At 44.5% G+C, this 12,205-nt stretch overlaps 1 long non-coding RNA gene across 1 annotated transcript; it reads right to left on the reverse strand.

The window, feature by feature from the left end:
* Window positions 1–563: 563 nt before the first annotated feature.
* Window positions 564–3,314, reverse strand: LOC121610931. Its single transcript, XR_006007056.1, has 3 exons — window positions 2,390–3,314; window positions 2,004–2,098; window positions 564–1,646 (listed from the first exon to the last, which is right to left on the reverse strand). It is a non-coding gene; the product is annotated as an uncharacterized LOC121610931 (long non-coding RNA).
* Window positions 3,315–12,205: the final 8,891 nt, after the last annotated feature.

Raw genomic sequence — 12,205 nt, forward strand, 5'->3', positions numbered from 1 at the left:
CACTGCACTTCTGGCACATATTATCCCCACTATTTTACAAGCTGCCATCAGCAGAGGTGTCAAAAGTATTCACATTTACTACTTAAGTAGAAGTATAGTTACTGGGGTTTAGAAATACTTTTTTAAAAGTAGAAGTATCAACTGAAGTATTCAGTTTTTAAACTACTTTTTAAGTAAAAAAGTAAAAGTATTAAAAGGGGAAAAATGCCATTGAGGACATTTGCGTAGATTATGGATGACAGGGCAAAATTGACTCATAGTAGATGGTTTGCAAGATAATAATAATAATAACAATAATAATTTTAATAATGATTATTATTATTATTATTACATTTTTTGTACATTGTACAGTAGTACTGTATGATAACATGTGCTATCTGTTTTTAATGTGCATTTATGACTTGAGACCAGTGGAAATTTCAACAGTGCTTCCAAATAAAATACATGAATGAAGAGTAATAATGACTTATTGAAATGGTGTAAAACTTCATACCTCAGAATTAGGTTATCAAACAATTATCTTTTATTGAAAATGTATTAGATTGACAAACCAGCATGGGGTCCACAAATGTAAAAAAAATTCATTAGACTTTATTACACTCGACCAAATGAATGCAACACACAATGGAGTCACAGAGCCCTGGTGGCCACACAGGTGTAGCACAAACACTACTACACTACACGCACACATGCACACACACGCGCGCACACACACACACACACAAACACACACACAGCCCATTCTCAACTCGAACCAGAGCATGCAGCTCATAGAACAGAAACTGCTGGGCACACACGCACACACGCACACACACACACACATTACCAATAGGCCTTGTTCAGTCGCAAAAGCAACAAGTCAAACTCAAAGTTTTTTGCACCAATGCATTCCCTCCTTGGCCTGAAGATCATCCCTGCAACACTAAACAGTATTTCACAGGCAGCGGAGGCAGGGAGTGTTACATTGAGCTTCTGTGAAAGTTGCAGCACAGCTGGGATCGACTTCAGTGCTGGTTCTCCTGGGCACCCCAGGTATGCCTCCAGCTGCTGGGTTGCTTCAGGAGGGCCTGTTATGTCTCGTCGGGTCTGTTGAGGTGTTGTTCACTGTTGTCTATATATATTATTGTGAAAACTAATTCTCCTCTCGTTTCAGGCCCTTGACTTCCTGGTGTTTCCCGCCTGTCAGATTGTCTGACCGGCCTGATTGTCTCCACCTGTTCCTTGTTACCTCGTATATATAATGTCTGCGTTTCCCCTGTCCTGTGCCAGATTGTCTCGTGCCAACCCTGTGTTACACGTCAGTCCAGCGTTTGTCCTTGTGATTACCCACATTAGTAAAAGAGTCTTGTTTTTGCCTACAGAGAATATCCTTAGTGCTTTTTGTTGTACTTTTGTGGGGTTTTTTGTACTTTGCATTTTTGACTCCCTTCATTCTATTTTGAAATCTTTTGAGTTCTGCAATAAATCGACCTGAAGCCTTTTATTGTGATAGAAGTGTCTGAGTCGTGCATGTGAGTCCAGTACTTTGAGCCTTGCCAGCATCACAGGGCCAGCCTTCTTCAGGGAAGAAAAGAAGTCGTCTTCCTCTGATGATGAAGATTTCCCAGCAATGAGACTATCGAGGTGGCTTCTGATGTAGTCAAGGCCTGGAGAACAAATGAAACAGGAAAAAAAGAAAAAATACCAGAATTTAACTACACACAAGATCATGTAATTTTGTGTTGGCTTGTGTGTGTGTGTGTGTGTGTGTGTGTGTGTGTCATGAAATGTCATTTCAGCCTCATTTCACTCCAATTCACAATATTAAAAGCATGGTTTCCCCAAGCACTTTACAGTTAAGCCACCCAACTTTTTTCTGGAGATGGTCATATCGCATTTCATATGAAACTGCACACCATACCCTTTCCAATGATGACAGCCCCATATATCCGTCATTGGCTATCCCTCTACTAAAAATGTTCAGCTGGAAAGGGAAGTTGAAAAGTAAGAAGGAAGACACTTACCAAGTTTGAGGATATTTTGGAATGTTGTCCAGCAGGTCTTGAATTTCAGTACCTTCACATATTCGGTCATAAAGGACAGTTCCACTGGGGTGAGCCTGTACAAGAGAGAGAACAGAGACACAACAAAGCACATTTAGCTTACTTGAAAAAGGCAAGTGTTAACTGAATGCAAATCTTGTTTCAAATGAGAACACAACACGAAGTAGAACCCATTCACAACCTACTGTTACAAAAGTGGCCAGTAGATGGCGTTAACACACTGTAAATAATTCAGGGAAAACCATAACTACAAAATGAATGTTCATTAAGACCAACACAATACCTTTTTTCAAGGTGAAAAAGCAACATGTGACTTAAAAACTAATAAAAGGAAGAAAAACACTTACTTTGTTATGCCAAGTTTACCGCAGACAGCTGTGAGGGCTCCTTCGCCTTGCTCTATTGTGATCCGTTGAAGTCTTTCAACCGCAGTAAAGAAGGAGTTCCACCTGGTGACGATGGGCCTCACAAGTTGGAGCTTGCAGTGGTCTTCTACTACCTCCGCTGCAGTAGTTGATCTTGCACTTTTGTTCCACAGGCTGGAGCATTTTGCAAAGGTGGACCTTGACTCACACTTGTACAGTTAATTGCCCTCCGCTTTTGAAGCATCAACTGTAGACACCAGGTTGAGGAGATGGCATGCACACCGGTGATGCTTGGGCAACTGAAATTCTAAGTGGTCATCCTCATCCAACAGTGCTCCGGCATCAACAAAATCGATCTCCTCTTCGTCACTGTCGTCATTTTCATCCCTACCACCATCTCCATCTTCTCCCTCCTTGTTCTCATCTGTCTGTCCAAACACTCGGAAGGCTTTAAGGAAATTTGAACCATTGTCAGTTGTTGTGCGAACAATTTTCTCTCTGAATTTAGTGTGGACATCATTCAGGGCTCCAGCCAGGGCTGAAAAGCTGTGTGAACCTTTGAGTTGTTTGCAGGCCAGTGCAGCACACGATCTCTGCATGGTCTGTGGGTCAAACCAGTGTGCGGTTTCTCCAATAAACCTCCGATGGTGAGCTGTCCAGCAATCCGTTGTTGTTGCTATCACCTCAACTTCACTAAGTGCAGCTTTGAGGTTTTTCTTCATCTCAGCAGAGGCCTTTGTTACTTTATTAACAACAGTATTGCGTGTCATTACATTTGCGTTCGGCTGAGTTAATTTAAACACAAGATACTTGTGCTCAAAAAGAGGATTCATTCTCAGTGAAGAACCTTGGAGCCCTAATCTGCCTCTATACATGCCAAAGAGCAGTGATTCCTAACACGTCTCTGGAGGTCATCAGGTGGAAACCTCCCTTCAACAGTGTTTCGCCTACTTAGTCCCACTACACCTCCAGGAGGCTAGGCAGTGAGCTCCGGCGTCCCAGAGTCACCCCCCCTAGTGCCAGTTCACACTGCTCCTACACAATCCAAACAGCACTGCCACATTCAACTGACCCAGAGATGCTCCAGGTAGTGGCCAGTACCGATGCTACCATTTAACTATTGCTAATGCTAGTGCTAACCGCTAATCCGATGCTACCATTTAGCTAATGTTAAGTGCTAACCGCTACCTGCTAAGAGGAACAGAAGAAGACAATAAAGCTAGATTCACCTATACTGTTAATGTTAACTGCTAGCTGCCAATACTAACTGCTAAGATACTATCATACTACCACTGCCTAGATGCCACATGTAACTGCTGATTGCCACACTACCATCATCTACCCCTGCCTCTCACCAACTGCACCCATAAAAGCCCTAACATTTCCTTCAAGAAGCAAACAAAACAGGAAAACAACCAAAAAGATCAAAAAACAAGCCAACTCTGTATCTTACAACGGAAACTCACCTGAACAGGCCGCATGGTCCCAAAGAGAGACTCTAGCTGGCCACACCCCCACCTTATCTAAACTTCCTCTTCCTGGTTCTCTTCCTATTGGGAGAGCGAGAAGATGGGGCGGGGAAAGCAGAGTAGAGGAGAGGTGTCTTGTTCAGACTTTAACCCCTCCTCCCGCCGGGTTAGGCATGTATGTCCTCTGCCCCCCCCCCTCCCTCACAGTCCCTATTTCACCCCCCAACTACTATTATTTCTCCTGATCCATATCCACTGACTAGACCTAGCAGCCTCATCTCCCTCATTGTCTTCCTTAAATTTTGCCCATGCACTCCCAGCTCTCTCAACAGTGAAACAGCACAAAACCTCTACACCCCACTTCAACCGGACAAACCCTGGTCTTCCATCCCCTCTGCTCAGATTCTGTCTTTAAATCTGCATACTTAGTCTTCTTCCTTTCATAAGCTGCCTCCACTCAATTTTCCCAAGGGACTGTTAACTCAATAAAATACAGTCTTTTTACTCATGGACCATAAGACAATGTCCACCCTCAGATTACTACAAACTATTTCCTGGGGCACAACTAGCTTTCCTCCCAAGTCGACCTGCATTTGCCAATCATCAGCCCCTACCAGGCAGCCACCTACCTGCCTTCTCCCTGACTTAGCAGCTCTATTCCCCCCCCCCTCTCGAACAAACTGCACACCTAACCTCTCCTTTCTAGAACTTTCAGAATTCACCTGCGTCCTTCTCTCTTCAATGCCTGCGGCTAAGCTTCTCAGCACCTGATTATGCCGCCATGTATACCGGCCTTGTGATAAGCTAATTCTACAACCTGACAAAATGTGCTTTAAACTTGCTGTACCTGAGCAGAGTGGGCACAATTGATCGCCCTGTACCCAGAGACTTAGGTTCTGCGGGGTTGGCAACACATCGTATGTCGCCCCTATCAGAAATTTAATACGGCCTTCCTCCATATTCCACAGGTCCCTCCAACTAAGTTTCCTCTTCTCAACACCTTCCCAATTCAACCATTGTCCCTGTTTGGCTTGACCAACTGCTTTTGCCCCCCTTAACAACTCCTCCTGCCTACGCACCTGTTCCACTACAAGCTTTCTTTTCTCCTTTAGACCTGCTTTATTCCACACTGGTTTGCCTGGGCCAAGCCCCAAGCCTCCCCGGCCAAATTGAACATTTCCTACTATTTCTGCATGCCTAAGCGCTGCCTCTGCCACCTGCACTGCTGCCCTTGGGTTCCATTTCCTCCCACCAGAAGGATTCGGAACCACATTGCTAACATGTCCTTACTCCCAGATAATAAAAGTTCTGTCCTAACCTTAGTGCATTTAAACTCCTCTGTTAGACTGGATACTGGCAGCTGAAGCATTCCTTTCCCATACAAAGCAACATTGCTTAAACACCTGGGAGCACCCAACCATTTTCTAATATAAGAGCTAATTAGCCTTTACATTCTCTCTGCTACAGATAATAGGACTTCATATACTGACATTGGCCACATTAACCTAGGATACAAGCCAAACTGCAAGCACCACAACCTCAGTTTTCCTGGGAGCCCTGATTTATCTATTCTCTCCAGCCCTTCTGCAACATCCTTTCTAAATTGCACAACCTGTTCAGCATCATTCAGGTCCACATTGTACCACCGTCCTAGACTCTTAATTGATTTCTCCCTAATTGTTGGGATTTCCTCACCATCTATAACAAACTTCCTAGCACTTACTTTCCCTCTGTATATTGAAATACTCGTTGACTTACTAGGCTTAATCTTCATACTAGCCCACTTGAGATTCTGATTGACTTTATCTAACAACCTCCTTGTACATGGCACTGTTGAAGTTAGCAGTGTCATATCATCCATATAAGCCCTAATTGGTGGAAGACGCATTCCATTCTGCCGTCTCTCCCCACCTACGACCCACTTGGAAGCCCTAATAATTACCTCCATAGCCATTGTGAAAGCTAGCGGGGAAACTGTACATCCTGCCATAATACCAACCTCCAATCTTTGCCAGCCTGTTGTGAGCTCTGCGCTACTTGCACACAGTCTGATGTCTTGGAAATATGCTTTCACCAAGTTAACAACTATCTCCAGCACTTTAAAGTAGTCAAAGGAACTCCAAATAAGGCTATGTGGCACTGACCCAAACGCATTAGCCAGATCTAAAAATACAACATTCAAGTCTCTTTTCTCCCTCTTAGCTGTCTGAATCTGATGCCAAATCATGCTAGTATGCTCTAAGCATCCCGCAAATCCTGGTATCCCTGCTTTTTGCACTGTCGTATCTATCATACCATTCCTTTCTAAGTAATTAGCCAGCCTCTGTGCTACGATACTAAAGAAAATCTTTCCCTCAACATTTAGGAGAGAAATCATCCAAAACTGGCTAAGGTCCAATGACTCCTTCTCCTTAGGGATGAAGACACCTCCTGCCCTGCGTCATGCTCTTGGAATACTCTGTTTCTCCCAAACTATTCTCAGGTACCTCCATAGTGTCCTTAAGATGCCAGGTGCACTCTTATAGACACGGTAGGGGACTCCATTAGGCCCTGGGGCCGAAGAAGGCTTTGCACGCCTAACCACCTCCACAACTTCTCTCCACCTAGGTGGGCTCACATCTATCTCCTTCTCCACTTCCCCTAATGGTGGCATGTCCGGTGGAAGACCTATGTTCCTATTCTCCTTTGAATCTGAATACGTCGACTTCAAATACTGTTCAATCTCTGATTTAAACAAGCCTTTCACAAAATTAAAGGGGTTCCTAAAAAATGCCCTTTTGAGTACTGCTAACCTGCTTCTCAGTTCCTCCTGCAACACCTTAATTCCCTCCCTTTCTTCTTCTGACGCCTTCCTCCACTGCTTTCTTAACTGCCTCCTTTCCTTTACTAACTTCTCTATTTCTCTTTGCCGCCTTGACTTGCCGACCTGCACCCTCTCGCCTTTCCTTTTGACAAGCACCCCAAATCTCTCTCAACCATAGGAGTAGATCACATCTCCAATTTTATCCAATTTCTCCACTACATCTCCTCTAAGCCTGCTTAATATGACTGATAAATCTCTATCAACTGCCTCCCACTCTTTGCTATCATTTGCCCCCTGAAGATGATGCACAAGGTCAATGAAGCTCTGTTGCTGAACAAGGTGTGGTGGGTGCAAACCGTGGACAACAAACTTGAGGATGGCATCATCCACACTTGTCTGGGAAACTCTTGGTGTCTCCCACAGTCTAATTTGCTTGGAGGGAGGGGCCAGAGATGATAGGGCCCCAGTAGATGACCTCCTTTTCAAAGTCAGCTCTTTGTACCTCTCCATATGGTTGGGGGGTTTCTTCTGTGAAGAAAGTAAAATGCACAGGCAAGGTAAGACAACTAGTTAAGGAGCAGGGGCCACATTACTGAAACTTGAAAGCACAAGTTAGGAGGCCATATACTTTGTCCTAAATTCAAATATCAACTGTTAACTGAAGTGGCAGTTAAACCCTTGGGAACATTAATGAATGTTCCATGAGCCAGTGGCCAACAAGCCAGTGAGCTTGAGCTAGCTTTTCTTAAATGTAGCCCCTAGTTCACTGGTCTGGAATAATGATGAGCAGAACAACATGTTTCCACAAGATGTTTAGAAAGTACTTCTGAACAATAGTAACTGTACTTCTACTTCAGTAATACAATACTTTTGTAATGCAATACTTTTTACTCCTCTGGAAGTACCACCAGGGCTCTGTGACTCCATTAGGACTTAAGGGGAAACTAAAGGAGAACTATGGATAGAACCCAGACGCAGACACAAGGGACGTAGGAATAACTTAACAAATTTATTTATCACAGTGTCATCCAAGGAAAACCAAAACTCAGGAAACTGAGATTTAAGACACACTAGGGTAACGGGTTCACAAACAAACAACCAAGACAACACCGGGGAACACAATATTCTTCAAATGCTGAATGACAGTGAGTTTATGAAATGCTACAGATCGTGCAGGGATAATGTGTGTGATCTATCCCGTTCAAGATGCACTCACACCCAACGCAAGTAACTGCAGAAATTAAAATGATTATAACACTAAGATATTTGGCAAATGGAAAAGTGCAGCAGTGATGACTCGGGTCTGTTGCAGCCTTCATCAGCAGTGTGATGACAAACAATTACAGCACTGTGGCTCAGGAGGCAGAGTGGTTATCCATTTGAGGAAGTTTGACAAGGGCCAAATTGTGATGGCTAGATGACTGGGTCAGAGCATCTCCAAAACTGCGGCTTTTGTGGGGTGTTCCCGGTCTGCAGTGGTCAGTATCTATCAAAAGTAGTCCAAGGGAGGACAACCAGTGAACCAGAAACAGGGTCATGGACAGCCAGGCACGTGGGGAGCGAAGATGAGCTACTGTAGCTGAAATTGTCCAATGCTGAAAGCGCCAACATGAGGCACATGAGCATCAGAACTGGACCACGGAGCAATGGAAGAAGGTGGCCTGCTCTGATCAATCATTTTTTCTTTTACATCACGTGCATGGCCGGTACGTGTGCATCGCTTACCTTGGGGAACACATGGCACCAGGATGCACAATGGGAGGAAGGCATGCTGGCAGAGGCAGTGTGATACTTTGGGGAATATTCTACTGGGAAACCTTGGGTGCTGTTGTCACAGGGTGTGTGTGTGTAACTGAGCCTTTCTTCATTTTTTTTTCTGCACAAGTCTATCTTTTCCCCCTTTCCCTGGGTGCACGGTCTTCATTTCTGACTTGGAACACCTGTTGGCACTTGGAGAGAAGAGAACATTAGACTGGCTGCGTACAGCCCAGTGAGTTGGAAAGAGAGACATGCCACTTACCCAAACATCAAATGCCACTGGACCACACAAACGGCGGCCTTTACGCACTGTGGCGACACTGCAAAAGGAGAGCACATACATGAGGGCCAAATACACACCGCACAAAAACGTTAAGAGAGGCAATGCCGTATAGACTCACCCACAGCGCAGCTGTAATTTACCACAGCCAACCAGGTGTCCACCCCAAAGCCGCCATGGGCACAACACTCAGGACAGGATTTTCCTGGAAATCCCCTGAAGAGCATCATCAATCCATTTTATCTTGGCAGCAAGAATGCAGAACTTAAAAGAGTAGTCAGCTGTGCTCCTGTCTTGCCACGTCTGATTTATGTTGAAGGTTTTCTTTTGTGCTGTCATGATCCAGTGGGCAAATAAGTGGGGCTTCAAGCTGTCAGTGGCCAAGACACAGGTAATATGCTTCTCTAAGAGGCATAAGTCATTATCACTAAAACTGTATGATCAGACCCTAGAACAAGTAAGCATAGTCCGATTCCTTGGCGTCTGGTTTGATGAAAAACTGACGTGGGGTCAGCATATAGGGAAAGTCAAAACAATTAGCAGTATGGCATGTAAAAAGATAAATAATCTGCTGAGATGTCTCTCAGGGCAACATTGGGGGGGTCCAGAACAGCCTTACGCAACATCCACTGGGCTCTTATGAGGGCAGCACTGGATTATGGGTGTTTAGCGTACATGTCTGCTGCTGAGTGTCACCTTAGGAAGCTGGAGGTGGAATAAGTCATGGCCTTGGGAATATGCTGTGGAGCCTTCAGAACCTCTCCAACAGCTGCAGTACAGGTAGAGATGGGTGAGATGCCTCTGCGTCTCAGAAGGATTAAGTTAATGCTATCGTACTGGGTCAGTCTGAAAGGACATAATGATACGCATCCAGGAAAGGCGGTCTTGCTTGACTGTGCGGAACACACAAAATCAAATTTTATGAGTTTTGGGTGGGTATGCAACAACAGGGCAAAGAGTGCAGGCCTGCAAAATATCCAGTACTGTCTTAGGGGCACATATACATTCCCACCCTGGTCGGTTGTTCCAACGGAGGTGGATATGAGATTGCAGGGGGAAATTAAAAAGAGACCGAGGCAGGTGTCCGTGCCATTTGTAGTGCAGAGGTATCTGGAGAAGAAATGTGTAAATAAAGTAATGGTGTTTACTGATGGATCCAAGGATCCCAAAACTGGGCGAACGGGCGCTGCGGTTTATATCCCAGAGGAGAGGGTCACTATTAAAAAGAGAACTACAGACAAACTGGCAGTGTACACCACAGAGCTGCTAGCCATCATGGTTAGTTTGGAATTGGTTAAGACGAATGGGTGCCGAAGCTCTGTGGTGGCATCAGATAGTGTGGCAGCACTGGCCAGCATCAAATCTGGGAAGTCTTGCAGACAAGGCATTTTTTGCAGAATATACAGTATTATTCATGAACTGGACCTGGAGGATATTCAGGTCAGCTTCATCTGGGTCCCAGCACATATGGGTGTGGATGGTAATGAGGGCATTGGCAAAACAGGCTCTCAAGTCGCAGTGTATACAACTAGATGTGGCATTAAGCAAATCGGAGGCAAAAAGTATAATTAAGAACCATATGCATATAACATGGCAGGAGGTGTGGAATTTTTTAGACACAGGTTAGTACAACATCCAAAAACAGGTGTACGGTGGGAGGAGAGTCAGTAGGAGAAGGAGAGAAGAGGCGATTATTACCCGGTTGAGAATAGGGCATACGGGACTAAACAAGACATTGAATATGATAGGCAAACATCAAACAGGAAAGTGTGAGTGTTGTGGGGAATTGGAATCTGTATAACATGTGTTATTGTTGTGTCCAGTTTTGAACATTTGTGTAGTTTTTCCCAGACTCTTTAGCCTCGTTTCTTGTGTTTTCTAGTCTTGTCTTTGTCTTCAGCCATGCTACATTTCATTTTTGTGTAATTCCAGAGTTGTCTTTGTCATATTACGTTTCTTGTTAGTATTTTCCTAATATTGTCTTTGTCTATGAGCCGTGCCACATTCGTTGTGTTAGTTCAGTGTTTCCCTGTGTTGTCTTTGTCCTCTGTGTCTAGCCTATCCACCTATGTGAATAGGTGGATAGGCTAGACACACTGCCAATAGGCTAGACCTACTGCCAATGCCACTGCCCCCCCTTTAAGAGTCCCAACACAGAATGTATCTTTGAGGGGTCCATGGAAAACCTCAGCAGCCGCTGATGAAAAACCACAGCACGCTGGAGGAGAATAACTATCAAGATCTCTGTGGGATGCATCTGGGCCTGGGGCATGACCTTCTAGGAGAGAAAGGTGAGGTGGTGGCATGGAGACCTCGGGAGCCAAGCTGGCAGCAGGAGTCTGGGAAGAGAGCTGGGTGGATAAACAAGAGATTTCGTGAGTTAGACATGGCCCAGTTATAGTTTGACAGAAATTGAAGTATTTGCTTGTGTTGACCAACCTGAGCTACCTGAAGTAACAGAGCTGTGTCTGTGGAGTCCATATTGGCCAGATTGTTCTGTAAAGGTTGAACTCCAAGTGCAGAACTCAGACACTGAAGATTTGAATAATAAAACGTTTTATTGTCCCAAAAATATGGATAATGACCACTGGGAGATCTAGAAAGGAGCAGACAGGTAGGTGAGGTGAGTCAGCAAGTTCTTCAGGTGGTAGACTGGAGCTTGGCAGTCTACCTGTGAATGCACACATTTTATCTTTAGGTTCCATTTTTTTTGACCAAGACCCAGATGACACTGGAATGATGGTGGCATGCTTTTGTGCTTTTGCTACATCCGTCCTGTCTGATCTTTAATGTTTGCTTCGAAAAATGGCTTGTGTTCTTTTTTTTTTATCTGATACTTTCGTAACCACGAAATCACATAGGACTAACGTTCCTACATCAATACGACTGTGTCTACTTGATCCAGACATCTCTGACCTGTTTGCCTGCCTGCTGTTTGCTGCTGCCATCTGTCTCCTGGCTGCTTAACATAGGCTGGATCCCTTGCCGATCTTCGCTGCTGCTGTGTGTGTTGCTGCATCACAGCAGCACCACACACCCACTTCCTCCCAGACATCACATGAGTACAGCCAAACCTCCGAGACATACCCAAATCACTCTACTATATGTATACTACCATACTATATGAAACTTGCTCTGTTCAACACCTGGTCGAAAGTGTCAACCCCGATTAATTCATTACTGACAGTTACCATGCAAAAACCTGGCAAAAATCTCTGGAGTACTTCACACTCAACCAAACTACCCCCAATGGATATTATTATAAGGAGAAACAACGCCCTGATGGTGGAATTGCAACTGCCAATATTTAAAAGCCAGCTTGATTACCATCCAAGCCCCAGCCTTATTTGAACACATTTTAAATCTACCACCTCCTCAAACTTTACCCTGACTTTCTCTCTGGCCTAGCTGAGTTTCTTACCCAGCTCTACTCCATTTCACTTTCCATTCTGCTCCTGATTTATTTCAACATGCACATGGCTTCCACA

Source organism: Chelmon rostratus, chromosome 8 (assembly GCF_017976325.1).
Source record: "Chelmon rostratus isolate fCheRos1 chromosome 8, fCheRos1.pri, whole genome shotgun sequence".
Lineage (NCBI taxonomy): Eukaryota > Metazoa > Chordata > Actinopteri > Chaetodontiformes > Chaetodontidae > Chelmon > Chelmon rostratus.